The sequence below is a fragment of the Prunus mume genome, linkage group LG3, assembly GCF_029339155.1.
Source record: "Prunus mume cultivar Tortuosa linkage group LG3, ASM2933915v1, whole genome shotgun sequence".
NCBI classification, from domain to species: Eukaryota; Viridiplantae; Streptophyta; class Magnoliopsida; order Rosales; family Rosaceae; genus Prunus; species Prunus mume.
The window spans coordinates 12,988,196-13,001,520 of record NC_142700.1 but is presented as its reverse complement, the minus strand read 5'-3'; the positions used below and the strand labels follow the sequence as shown (position 1 = coordinate 13,001,520).

Below are 13,325 nucleotides of genomic sequence, written 5' to 3'. Positions count from 1 at the left end.
CTTACCTATTGCCGTGCTCACAGGGTTTCTGTGTTCTACTATGTGCCCTATTTTTTAGGGTTTGCTCTTGTGTTTCCGCTGCAAACTTTGCTTTAGTTTGTCCCTTGTTTCACTCGTGGTTGACTAAAAGACCTTTTCTACAATTTGTGCTTCTCAAGTATGGTGTTCTGTGACTCGCTTGTCAAGTTGGGCCTGCGAAATATCTTCGCCCAACTTGAGGGGGAGTGTTGGCGAGTCCTTACTTAGTTAGGATTTTGGTTCCTTACCATGTTATGATTTTAGTTACTTACCATTTATCTAGTTATATTATAATTGAGATTTATTTCATATTATAATTTATATTTATTTTCATTGTAATTTGGATTTATTTCCTATTTTATTTAGGATTAACACATCTTTGTACTTGTATAAATACCTCCATATTGGAGAAGAATAATAATATGAGCGTATCTGAATATTTGCCCTACTTTGTTTGACATCTTGAAAACGATGCAAACCACCACCACACAATGCAAATTGAGAAGTCGGGAAACAACAACGACTGAATGCAAATTATTGATATTGAAACCTTTGGGCCACCAGAACAGGACTTGGCCTTCACGAAGTACTCAAAAGTTTTTGACTATTTCCTTTTATTTTTAAGTCAGCTGATAACCGATACCAGCTCATCTTCCATGTTAATCACTCAAAGTCCAAGTTCAAAGTTGTTAACCAAAAATTATATCATTCGCTTTCAAGCACAAGAAATATCTGATTCCCCTTGCCAATATCCTGGTTAATTTATGACAGTCGAGTTAAATTGCAAACGTCTTACAACTTGTTTCTTGCAGAGTTGTTATAAGCTGATAGGATGTGTCATGATTTTTTTTTGAACAGTAATAAAAAATCTCACGAATGTATTTAAAGCGTTTCAGATTTGGATGCAAAAGTTTGACGTGTGCTTTCCCTCATTGGTGTTTTCTTTCATTATGATGACAATTTTTCATGGAATTTGGAAGATATATGGTGTGATTTTTCTTGCCAGATGGATATAGCCTGAAAGTGACAGTGCCAGTCAAGCCTGATCCAACATTAATAACGTCCTATTCATGTTGCTAGATGATTTTTCTAAGAAAATTCAAAATTGGAGCAACTACTTAATAACGTTTCTTGGTAAATATATTGATAGCAATAAAATGAGCCCCAAATGGGACCCCACCTAGGGATGACAATGGGTCGGGTAGGAGCCGGGTATGACAATACCATCTCCGTCCCCACTCTCCATCCCGGCCCCCATCCCCGAATCCATCCCCGTTTAATAGGTTTCAGGGAATCCCCATCCCGTTCCGTCGGGGGACTATTCCCCATACCCGCTCCGAATCCCCGATTTTTTTTGCATAAAAAATATTTATAATACATTTTAACATTAAGTTTTATATTAAATTGTCATTCAACGTATCCAAATTAACTATAAAGTTTAACTCAACTATTCAAAATCACATCAATATGAAATTCCAAAGAAGATTAGGAAAGATTAGGAGAGGGATGTTAACTTAAGATTAAACAAAAATATTATCATTATATATATATTTATTTAAATATAAACATATATATTTTCGGGTCAGGTTCAGGGATGGGGACGCTAATACCATCCCCTCCTCGTACCTGTAGGGGATTTTTCAAATTCGGGGATCCCCATACCGATACCCGTTTGGCCCCGAAATCTTCCCTCGTTAGGGTCGAGGACCCAACGAGAACCCGCCCCCGCGAGGATTTTTGCCATCCCTAACCCCACCACCTTGTTCTGTTTGTTTTGTCAATTTCTCCCACTTTCTATTTTGTTTGTTTTTTCTTTTGTTGCCCACTGCTCACTTTTGATCCCTTGTTCCATCTTCTTGTGCGTTTATCCCTCTCTTGGGCTGCGTTCTTGCACCACTGCTATATTACTTAAAATGGAAAAATATCAACTTAGTCCATCCATATTATAACACTTACTACTTGCAAGAGTGGAACTAAAATTTTCAAAAGGGTAGGCTAATATTTTGTTAAATGATAAAACAAAATTAAGTCAAACCAAGAACAAATAAATTTTAATTTTTTTGAACTTGAACGATTCAATTAACATGATATAAAACTAGAAAACTAACGACTTTTCTTAACTACCCAGCCATAAAAGTGAAGAATTTGCACATATGGGAGTTGGCTGGGTGGGCTAAATGTCAAAATCTTGAAATTAACTGCTATAAAAAGTATTTTTGACCAAGGTTGCACTGGGCTACAGTCGAGAGTAGCCTATATGTAGCTCCACCATTATTACGTGAACGTATGGCTCTGATTTTGACACGTTCCCTCTCAGAAACAGAAAAAACATTCTTCCACTTTTACCCTTCTTCTTTTCCTCATATACACAATTACAATGTGGGAGGAGGACAGTTGACACGATGCGTCTTCTTGTAATTAAGCTCTCCAAGTGGATTACAGTATACGTTACGTTCCCTCTCTGAGGTATGAATTATATAGTTGCCAAATTGGTTTTTTCTACTGTCCATATAAAAATGGGGAAGGATTCAAGGTCGGTGATGATCCACATAAAAATGAGGACATGTGAGTTTGGTATGAATTATATATGGTTGCCAAATTGGCTTTTTCTACTGTCCATGTATTCCCTTCATCGCATTCACAGATGAACGGCATTGTATTCAAGACTTCTTAGCGGCAACTTCTTTTCCTACTTGTTGCTCACGACATAATGTTAGGGAGTATCTATTCTATATGAATATATGAATATATGACCTTCTTAAGGACATAAAAATGAGGATATATGACCTTCTTAAATTTTTAATCAGGAAGTACCCACCGGACTCTAGGCAATTCTGGAATAATTTGATAAAAAAAAAAAAAAAAGAAGAAGCAAAAGCCCAAGCAATAATTTGATGCAGAAGTACCTTTGATTTTGTACGAAGTCTCTTCAGACACAAGTGCCCCAAATGCATAATAGCACCTAGTTGTAACTGAGTAGATCTTCATCCTTGCTTCTTCCTCACTGTCGTTGAGACACAAAAAAATGCATCAATCAATTAATACAAGCAATGTGAACTACTTTAGAGAGTGATCATATCTTTTATACCGTAGTTGATCGGATATTGCATATTAGACGTTATCCAGGTTTGACATGTTCGGACCGTTGGATCAACTCCAATTTAATATATGTTGATCTAGACATTCCTAGGATCGTGTAGGATTTTGCGGATCGTGAATCGGAGACCCGGATGTTCCGATCCAATAACTTAAAGTTTGCATTAAACGATAACCATCCGATCTCGAGCAATCTGACCATTCGATCTAGACCAAACTTGCAGGACGTGTATTCTAAACCTTGTGGAACCCATAGGAACTTCCAGATTAGAAATCGGAGGTCGTGGGCCCCGTGGGCCCGATTGACCTAATTTGGAAAGTTTGACTGCCCAGTTGATCGAGCGTCTTTTGATGCTATCTCTTCATCCGAAACACGTAATTAGTGCCAGTTTGACATTGCTTATTTGGGGTGATAAGTGATTTTTTAAAAATTTTGAGAAGCCCAACCCGTTTGGTAAACTGTAAGAAAATCACTTATTGTTAAAAATTGCTATGAGAGAAAGCTATAAGGGAAAGCAGCTAATGAGGTGCTTTCATTTTCTGATTATGCAGAATCAGTTTTGAAGAGGCGCTGGGTTTAATGATTATGTGAAAATCATTTTCTGATTATGCGTAAAATCAATACCAATAACACTTTAAACAAAAATTTTACCAAACACCAAACTGCTTTCTCTCACAGATGATTTCTCTCACAACAAATCAGTGATTATTTTCACAACACAGAATGCCAAAGTGGCCCTTAGACTTTAGGAATGTCTCATTCCTCGTACTGTACTTGAAACCTGGGAAATTAGGATTTTAATTTAAAGTTTCCGTTCAACGTATTTTGTATTAATTTCGTACTTGTTTTCTGAAATAGGTGCTCTGGCTACTCGCACGCAGCAGGTGGGACCCTCTCAGGGTCAAGCAGAGTGGAGACTACTTGTGATTGGAGTTTGGTTTTAAATAATAAGCATGGTTTTTTTTATGGAAAAATTATGTGTAATGTTTTAATGGTTTATTGAATATATTATATATTCAATTGTTGAACTTGATGTTTTTATATAGCAATTGCAATATATTTTTGGGTTTTAGCATATTTGAGTATCTTGAGTTTATATATATATATATATATATATGGATTTTGACAATTTCTATCTATGTTGGTTATGTGTGGGGTACTTGGGTTGTTGATGTGAGATTTTGGAAAGAATTGCGATTATAGTATGTCAGTTGAAGTGCTATATGCACTACCCTATGTACCTCCCCGGTTACGGAAATTATGGAATAGAATTGGATTATTGAGATACTTGGATATGTTGGAACCCGGCACCTTGACGGGGTGTTTTGTAAACACAAAGCGGGGTAGTCTGTGCACGTAGGACTTGTCGCAGGCGTACGACTCTTGAAGATTCGATTGTATGTGCTGGTAGAGTTAGTCCCCTGGTTGGACGGCTCGTTCCCTTGCCACATGGTCAATTGAGGATTCTTCCATGTGGACCAGTCATACAATCCCTGGTTGGATTATTTCCCCGGTACAAACTAGGTGATGTCATTTATATATATATATATTATACATATATACATATACATCTATTCATTCGTTCTTATTTCTCAGTGAGGATACTTCCTCCCTCATCGTGCCAATGGGTACGCGTTTCGAGAGTTTAGTTTGGGAATCGTAAGGAAAAGTTTGGATGGGTTGACTTATAAAGTTTCATTATGGGTTTTTGGATTTAGTTATGGTTTTGACCAAATTTTATATATATAGAGTTATGACGGTTTTGAGTGCATATGGTTTTCTGCATCGTTTTCTAAACGGTGGGGGTTATATTACTTTGGTTTCAATTGAACTAAATTTTGTTTTGCCCACTCACACTTTTCTGTTTTGCATCCCTTTGCCAGTAGTTGATTGAACTGAGCAGCAGAGCCGGGTCGCGAGCTTCCAAACTCCGAGCCTTCGTAGGGCTCCTTTACTCTTTTATTGTTGTTGAACTCCCGTTTCTGTTTGTATTTTGAATTCTTAGATATGCTATGTTATCGCCCTGTAGGGTTTGATTTGTGAGGCTGGAGGCCCTTGTTGTAAACTATTTATTTGTTCTGAAGCATGTTGCCTATTGGGATATTAAACTGTGATTTTAACATGTTGAAAAATTTGGGAAAATGTCCATTTTTCAAGGGAGACTTGGTCTTTAGTAAGTGGGCTCGGCATCGGGATGATATCGGAAATACGACAGGATTTGTCCCGTTTCGAGAATCCGGGGCGGATCCTATCAGTTTAAGGTTTTTTAGACCTGCTGAAAAAGTAAACATGATTTTTTTGGTTTCATGAACATAATGTGACCAATAGAAGCCAATAGTTGTAGGTTGCAGCGCATCTTTGATGAAATATACATTTTCTATTATAGTTTTTTTTTTCTTTGTTTAAAGTTATTTCTTGCTCTGAGTGACTGAATCCAAGGCAAAAAAATTGACAAAAAAAAAGGACTGTTATGTAGCGCCGAGTCCAAGGCAAAAATGCGTTCTTCACTTAGACGTGTTTGGGGACAGCGTTTAAAATGGAAAAGGTTGAGGGATAAATTATTTCTGTCATGGGTTGAAAGCATAGCAGAGGCGGCTAAGAAAGGTGGTAGCGGACAGCAAGAGCTCTTTTGGGATAGCTATGAGAAGATAAAGCAAAAATTACATCTCCAAGAGCTTCAGCTGGCTGCTGAGAAGAAAAAGGAAAAGGCAAAGGAGAGGGCAAAGAAAAGAGCAATGACAGCAGAACAGGTTAAAGAAAAAAAATATGGCAAGGATTACTCGTGAGAGGAGAAAAGATGGAGAAGTCTATGAAGATATTGAAGAGTTGACAGATCTTCAAGGGCGGAATTGTAAGCAGAGATTAATGAAGGTAATTGCTCAGTGGCCAAGACAATATTAAGTTGTAGATAGAAGCAATTATGTAGTTCACCATATATAAATTAGAAATACATGACATATCACTCACAAACTTAGCATAAATAAATAGTATCGCTAAGCATACAATGTTAAGTTCATGAGTAGGTCAAGAGAAGTGAGTTTTGGAGGGGGAGGAGTATTCAAATTACAGATGAAATCTGTTTAACATTGCACCATAATGCTTTGATATATGTAAAGAAACTGACGGTGGATAGAAAAAATGGGTAATTATTGCTTTTCATATTTGAGACAGGACTAAAGTTAAAATCTTGTATATTGCAAAATTATTTTCCTGATTCATAAACCAGCTTGCAAAATTTCTTCTTCTTGAGCTCTGTTCTTGATCAGGCTTCAAACATTTAGGGAACCTTGCTAGATCAGCATATTAATTATTTTACTTCATTTTTTCTAATCTGCTGCTTTTAAATGGCATCACCTTTTCCAATGTTGTTTGTTTGAGTGTGTTATTGAATTCTCTTTCTTCTTAATAGTTTGAAAGAAAAACTTCAACAAATGGACAAACTGCTGCTCGAGGGGACATAGTCATGTCGCGTATCTCAGCTTTTGAGAAACTGGATCTAGAGCTTATAAAGAGAGAAAAAATGCAGAAAGAATTTTCATTCGCAGACCAGATCAGAGCTGCCAAAAACAAAAGAAGGGAATTAACTATGGAAGCCTCATCCTCTGTTCATGCAGCCACCAAGAAACCAGGGGAGTATGCTTAAATTTCCACACCCCTAGCAGCAGTTGAAATAGAGGTGTATGGAGGGCAACTTTTTCTTTTTCTCTTCTTTAAAGAGGGACAATTTGCTTGTTTTTATGTAGCTTAATGTTCATTTGTTGATGGTTTGTAGGAAGAGAAAATATCGGACTCTTGGACACATTTTTCCAACCAGTCGCAAGAGTCTGGTCATTTGTTTTCAGGGCTTCATTCATGTTATATGGAAGAGGTCCATCTGGCGACAGTGCAACGTTTTTATGTGAAAAATTTGTTAGGTGAATTTGTCATGACCAGAAATTATATCATCCGCTTTCAAGCACAGGAAATATCTGATTTGCCTTGCCAATATCCATGCTGGTTGTGATATTGACTTTAGACAGTCGAGTTGTTATAAGCTTTACATGATGTGTCATGATTTGTTTAACAGTAGTAAAAAACCTCACCGATTTGGTTCTTCTCTTTTAGTTTGTAAACAAGACTTTAGACAGTCGAGTTGTTATAAGCTCTATAGGATGTGTCATGATTTGTTTAACAGTAGTAAAAAACCTCACCGATTTGGTAATTCTCTTTTAGTTTGTAAACAATTTTATTGTTCTGCAGGGGTTGTGTGATGGATTCAAACTCCACAATAGAGCCCCAAGGTTTTGTAAGTTAAACATGGAAGAAAGAAAACCATAAGTTGTGAGATTCGTAGTTTATTTTCTCCAAAATAAATTGGACAGCAGCATCATATATTATATTTTCTTTTTTTCAAATATATCAGAAACAGCATACTGAGGAGTTCATAACGATGTTGTAGATTTTTTCCTGCAGCTTGAGTTTAGGGTTTCTTCCCCCATAACTTTATGAACCGGACAACATATATCCTTTAAATTTGAGTCCAGTTACTTTGAAATGAAGAAGAAGAAAAAAAAAGGGTAAAGCAAACTGAAAATGCAAAATAAAAAGTACAATATTAATTTTAATAATATATATCTAGCCTCTAAGCCTTCTTTTCATCCTCTTGAGGGGGACTGTTATAATCACATAGAGCATATCTTGTAGATTGTCTATGAATTGAAAATACGCATATCTCCATGTCTTGTTAATAACTAAAGAACCACGGACTCACCAAAATCCTACTATGAACCCCAAGTACACAACGATAATGTAGAACCATGGAAGTTGATGATGCCCATTGCCCTCGTCTTTATTGTTCTTGTTATCTGCATCCATGTCCTTATTTGGTATGCACTTATTTGGAAGTGGGGCATCACAAAGTTTTGGATTCCCCTCAAAGGTAGAAGCGTTGAAGCTTTGGAGCTGGGTGCCTGTTGGTATTGGTCCTTCAAGATTATTGTACGAGGCATCAAATTCTTTCAACAAATTATGGCTCACCAATGACTATGGGATTATTCCAGACAAGTGATTCGTGGAGAGGTTCAAAACCTCTAAAGTTTTTAGGTTAGATATTTGGTCTGGAATGATGCAGGAGAAGTTGTTGGAGTTAAGAGCCAACTTGCGGAGAAGCTGCAATTGGCCTATCTCAGCAGGTATATAACCACTAATGTTATTGTTAGATACGTCTATCACTGCTGGAAATGAAGACAATTTTTGAGGTAGCAAAATTTGATTTGCAGGATTTATGTTGCTGACGACATGCAATTCAAATTCTACTTGAGAGGCAATATTAGGTTCATAATTCAACCTTGGTAGTCTACAAAGTTGCTTTGGAAATTCACCTGAAAATCGATTCTTGGACAAGTTGACATAAAACAGTCTTGGAAGAGTCCCCAACCAACTTGGAATTGGCCCTGTGATTTGATTAGCACGCAGACTCAAGATCTCTAGATTATTGAGTTTTGATAACCATAGAGGTATTTGCCCAGTGAGGTTAGAATCATCCAAACTCAAAAACCAAAGATTTTGGAATCCGTCAAAGTCGACCATGTCATCATCATATGGCATTCCCTCACCTTCAAAGGCACTAGTAAGAATGAGTGTGTGAAGACTTTTGTAACTCATCAATATCTTCATTGCCCTTGTGAGGTTGGTGAATCGGTTGTAACCAACAAAGAGGAAGGACAAGGATTTCAATGAAAGAATTTCAGCTTGTATTTGTCCCTCTAGATGATTTCTACCTAATGCAATGGCTTTTAACTGCATGGAGTCATTAGTGATAAAATTGTCAACCTCACCAAACTTGCCATCCTTGACCTCTACTTTAATCATTTTGGTGGCAAGCATCCTCTCAATTTGGGGAATCTCTCCAAGTTGAAGTTTTTGACCTTTGATTTCAACAATTTAGAAGGTGCTTTGCCCCCATCTTTGATGAATTTCACAAACCTTGTAGAACTGTGTTTGGGATACAACATGCTTGATTTCTCCAAAAGACTTAGTCAACTTACTAAAGGATCTAAAGAGGTTGCAATAGCTTCACTAATGTACTGTTCCAGTAAGCCTTTACTCATTGAGAGGTAATGGAATTTCTTCAAGTTTGGCAGCATTATAGATATCTTCACGGAACAAAGAGAACAGAACCACAAGTTGTGGTCACCAGTTTCCAACTCAACGCTAGTTTCGACATTGCTCAAGGATTGACGAATGTTTCGACTAGAAAGACCGAACCACAAAGATGATAATATAAAATAGATGAACACTTTGTTTCGCCTGAAAGAGAAACCTAGAAAAATGAGGGCTATACTTTTGTGTTCTTCCTCGAATCGAATAAGGAATAACAGGGGCGCTCTCTCTTCAGTGTTATTGCTCTTCCTCAATCAAAGCTGATAAAAAAATTGGCCTCCTAATTGAACAAATCGAACAGCTGGATTGGAGGGGACGTCTGTTTTGGAGGGGACGTCTTTTTTGGGACGTTTTGGAGGGAGGAGAGAGAAGAAGGCCTCGTTCTAATACAACACTTACACTTACAATTGCTTTTCACGCAGCCGTTAGATTAGATCCAACGGTGTTCTCATGTAATGTTCTCATATATGTGCTCTCACTAGATAACTGACCCATTTCAGTTTCAGACCAAAAAGAGGTCGTGATCTTTCTCAATCCTCAACTTGTCTCACAGAAAAATCTGAAGAAGAGAAGAGAAGAGAAATGAGTAGAGAAAAATTAGCTGGCCCCCCCAGCCCCAAAGCTCATTCGTCTACTTTATTTTGTCGGCGCTGGCTGTAAGTCATGAATTTTCATTTCAATTTTAAGTCTTTGGTTTTTGAAGAGAGAGAGAGAGAGAAAGTCTTCTTCTTCTTCTTCGTTTTTAAATGTTTGGCTTATTTTAAATTCTGGGTAGTTATTTGCATTTTTTTTTCTTTCAGGGCTTCATGGAAGAGGTCCATCCGGCGATAATGCAATGAAAAATTTGTCAAGTGAATCTATCATGACCAAAAATTATATCATCCGCTTTCAAGCACATGAAATATCGAATTTGGCTTGCCAATATCCATGTTGTTATAAGCTGTATAAGATGTGTCATGACAACTTTATGAACCAAACAACATATATCCTTTAAATTTGAGTCCAGTTACTTTGAAATGAAGAGGAAGAAAATAAAAAGGGTAAAGCAAACTGAAAATGCAAAATAAAAAGTACAATATTAATAATATATATCTAGCCTCTAAGCCTTCTTTTCATCCTGTTGAGAGGGACTGTTATCATCACATAGAGGAGCATATCTTGTAGATTGTCTATGAATCGAAAATACGCATATCTTCATGTCTTGTTAATAACTTAAGAACTACAAACTCCCCAAAATCCTACTATGAATCCCGACGTTGCAAAGATATAAAACCATGGAATCACATTTCCACGTCTTTATTGTTCATGTTATCTACATCCATGTCCTTATTTGGTCCGCACTTATTTGGAAGTGGGGCACCACAAAGTTTTGGGTTCCCCTTAAACGTAAAAGCTTCGAAGCTTTGGAGCTGGGTGCTTGTTGGTATCGATCCTTCGAGGTTATTATATGAGACATTAAATTCTTTTAAGAAATTAAGGCTCGCCAATAACAATGGGATCATTCCAGACAAGTGATTCATGAAGAGGTCCAAAATCTCTATATTTTTTAGGTTAGATATTTGGTCTGGAATGACGCCAGAAAAGGTGTTGGAGTCAAGAAAAAGCTGGCTGAGAAGATGTAATTGGCCGATCAACAGGTATATAACCACTAATGTTGTTAGATAAGCGTATTATTGCTGGAACAGAAGACATTTTTTGTTGTAGAATAGTTTGCTTTGCAAATATGTCGAAGCTGCTGCTACTGAAGATTGGCAATTCAAATTCATAACCAGTGTCGTCTAATTGAGATGCAATATTAGGTTCATGTACCAACCTTGGTAGTCTACAAAGTTGCTTTGGAAAGGCACCTGAAAATTGGTTCTCTGACAAGTAGATATGAAACAGTCTAGGCATAGTCCCCAACCAACTTGGAATTGGCCTTGCGATTGATTAAAATCCAGTCGCAAGATCTCTATATTCTTGAGCTTTGATAACCATATAGGCATTTGACCAGTGAGGTCAGAATTAAACAAACTCAATAACCGAAGATTTTGGAATCCATCAAAATCAACCATGTCATCATCCGATGGCATTCCTTCACCTGATGGCATTCCCTCACCTTTAAAGGCACCATCAAGCATGAGTAAATGAAGACTTTTGCAACTCATTAATATATTCATTGCCCCTGTGAGGTTGGTGAATTGGCTGTGACCAAGGCAGAGGAAGGACAAGGATTTCAATGAAATAATTTCAGCTTGTATTTGTCCCTCTAGATGATTTCTACTCAATCCAATGGCTTTTAACGACCGACATAAGTAAAGGCTTACAGGAACCATACCAGAGAAGTTATTCATCTTGAGGTCAAGTTTAGTAAGTTGACTAAGTCTGGAGAAATCAAGCATGAAGATATTTCCTTCCAAGTTGTTGTTTAACAAATGCAGTTCTACAAGGTTTGTGCAATTTATCGAAGACTGGGGCAAAGAACCTTCTAAATTGTTGAAATCAAGGGTCACCAATTTCAACTTGGAGAGCTTCCCCAAATTGTGAGGAAGCTCGCCATTCAATTGATTAAAGTAGAGGTCAAGGATTGCAAGGTTAGTGAGGTTGGCAATTCTACCACTAATGGCTCCATGTAGTGAATTGAGAGGTAATGCAATTTCTTCAAGTTTGGTAGCATTATAGATATCTTATGGAAATAATCCCAAGAGGTTATTGTGACCCACATGAAAAGCCTACAGTTTGGAACACTTTCCTAGCCCAGGAGCAAGGTTGCCATTGAATACATTGGAAGAAAAATCCAATAGCCTAAGGGAGGGAGAAGAATGAAAACAAATAGAGGATGGGACATACCCCGTGAAGGTATTGTTTCTAACATTGAAACTAGTCAAGTTGCTTGCTTGCTGGAAGAATGAAGATGGAATTGCACCAAAGAAAGTGATTGCTGGACAAATCAACTATCCGTATATTAATAGATGGTAGAGAAAGTGGTAGTTCTCCAAAAAGAAGGTTATAGCTCAAATCAAGGATCTCAAGTTGATTCAAAGACAAGAAGAACTGAGTTTCAAGTGAACCATATAGTGAATTGTGGGAAAGGTTCAAGTGGGTGAGATGGGTGAGATTTGCAAGTGAAAAGGGAGAGATACCTCCTTTGAGCCCTTTGGAAGGTAAGAGCAAACGGGTGACCCAACCATCGTGATCACAAGTGATGCCCTTCCAACGACAACAATCAAGGGATGTCCAATTTAAAGGAGGAGAAGATAGAGTGGAGGCAAAGGGCAGGAGGGAGCTGCGTTCAGTTTGTTTGCAGGCATGGATATTTGTAGATATAATGCAAGAGAATAAGAGGAAGAGAAGGAAGGCTCGAGCCATTAGGTTATAAGCTTGCACTAACATGTTGCTTTGTGTATGTGTCGTTGCTCACATGTATTTACATATATAAGAGCAATGATTGCTTGAAAGGGATGCAAACATCAGTACAAATTGAGAAGTCAATCGGGAAACAACAACCACAATGCAAATTGTGTGGTTGAAGAGATATTCTCGTTAATGAAACCAGAGAGAAGACCTCATTAATGAAACAAGTTGGGCCATAAAGAGGCCTTTAAAAGTGATCAGAACTGCCGGCAAGGACCTATTCTAGTTGGTTTTGAGTTATCTAGATATCTTTAAGACATTTAGATGTCTTTGGAAAATTTGTTGAGGTTTTCATATGATGAAAGACTTGACTCCTGTGTGTTTCATTTAATTTGCTGAACCAAGTTTGTAAGAGAGTTCACTCTCTTTTGAATTCTGTCTAATTTTTCCTTATCTGGCTTTGCGAAGGAATGCTTGGTTTCCTTTTGGTTATATGAACTACTTCTTGAGCTGGACTCCTTCTTGAGGAAGATTGCTTGTTTGCTTTTGGTAGCTTGTAAGATCTTGTGATCTTTGATTTCTTGGGTCAGCCTGGGCTGGTTTTTGAGTTTTTGTTTTGTCTAATCAGTTGGTTGGTTGGATGTCTTTTGTTTAGTCCAGGTCCAGGCACTCTTGTATTTATAGAAGAAAATGTCATGATTAAATCTAGATATTTTCAGACTTAGGCTAAACCTAT

The 13,325-nt window shown here is 37.5% G+C and overlaps 1 long non-coding RNA gene and 1 pseudogene across 1 annotated transcript; one reads left to right on the top strand and one right to left on the bottom strand.

Moving 5' to 3' along the window:
• The first annotated feature begins 5,477 nt into the window (after nucleotides 1–5,477).
• On the top strand, nucleotides 5,478–7,100 carry LOC103326080 (uncharacterized). The gene is made up of 2 exons (XR_016125196.1): nucleotides 5,478–5,986; nucleotides 6,525–7,100. It is a non-coding gene; the product is annotated as an uncharacterized LOC103326080 (long non-coding RNA).
• Nucleotides 7,101–10,302: 3,202 nt separating this feature from the next.
• LOC148918782 (receptor-like protein 2 pseudogene) lies at nucleotides 10,303–12,667 on the bottom strand (annotated as a pseudogene).
• Between the last annotated feature and the right edge of the window lie 658 nt (nucleotides 12,668–13,325).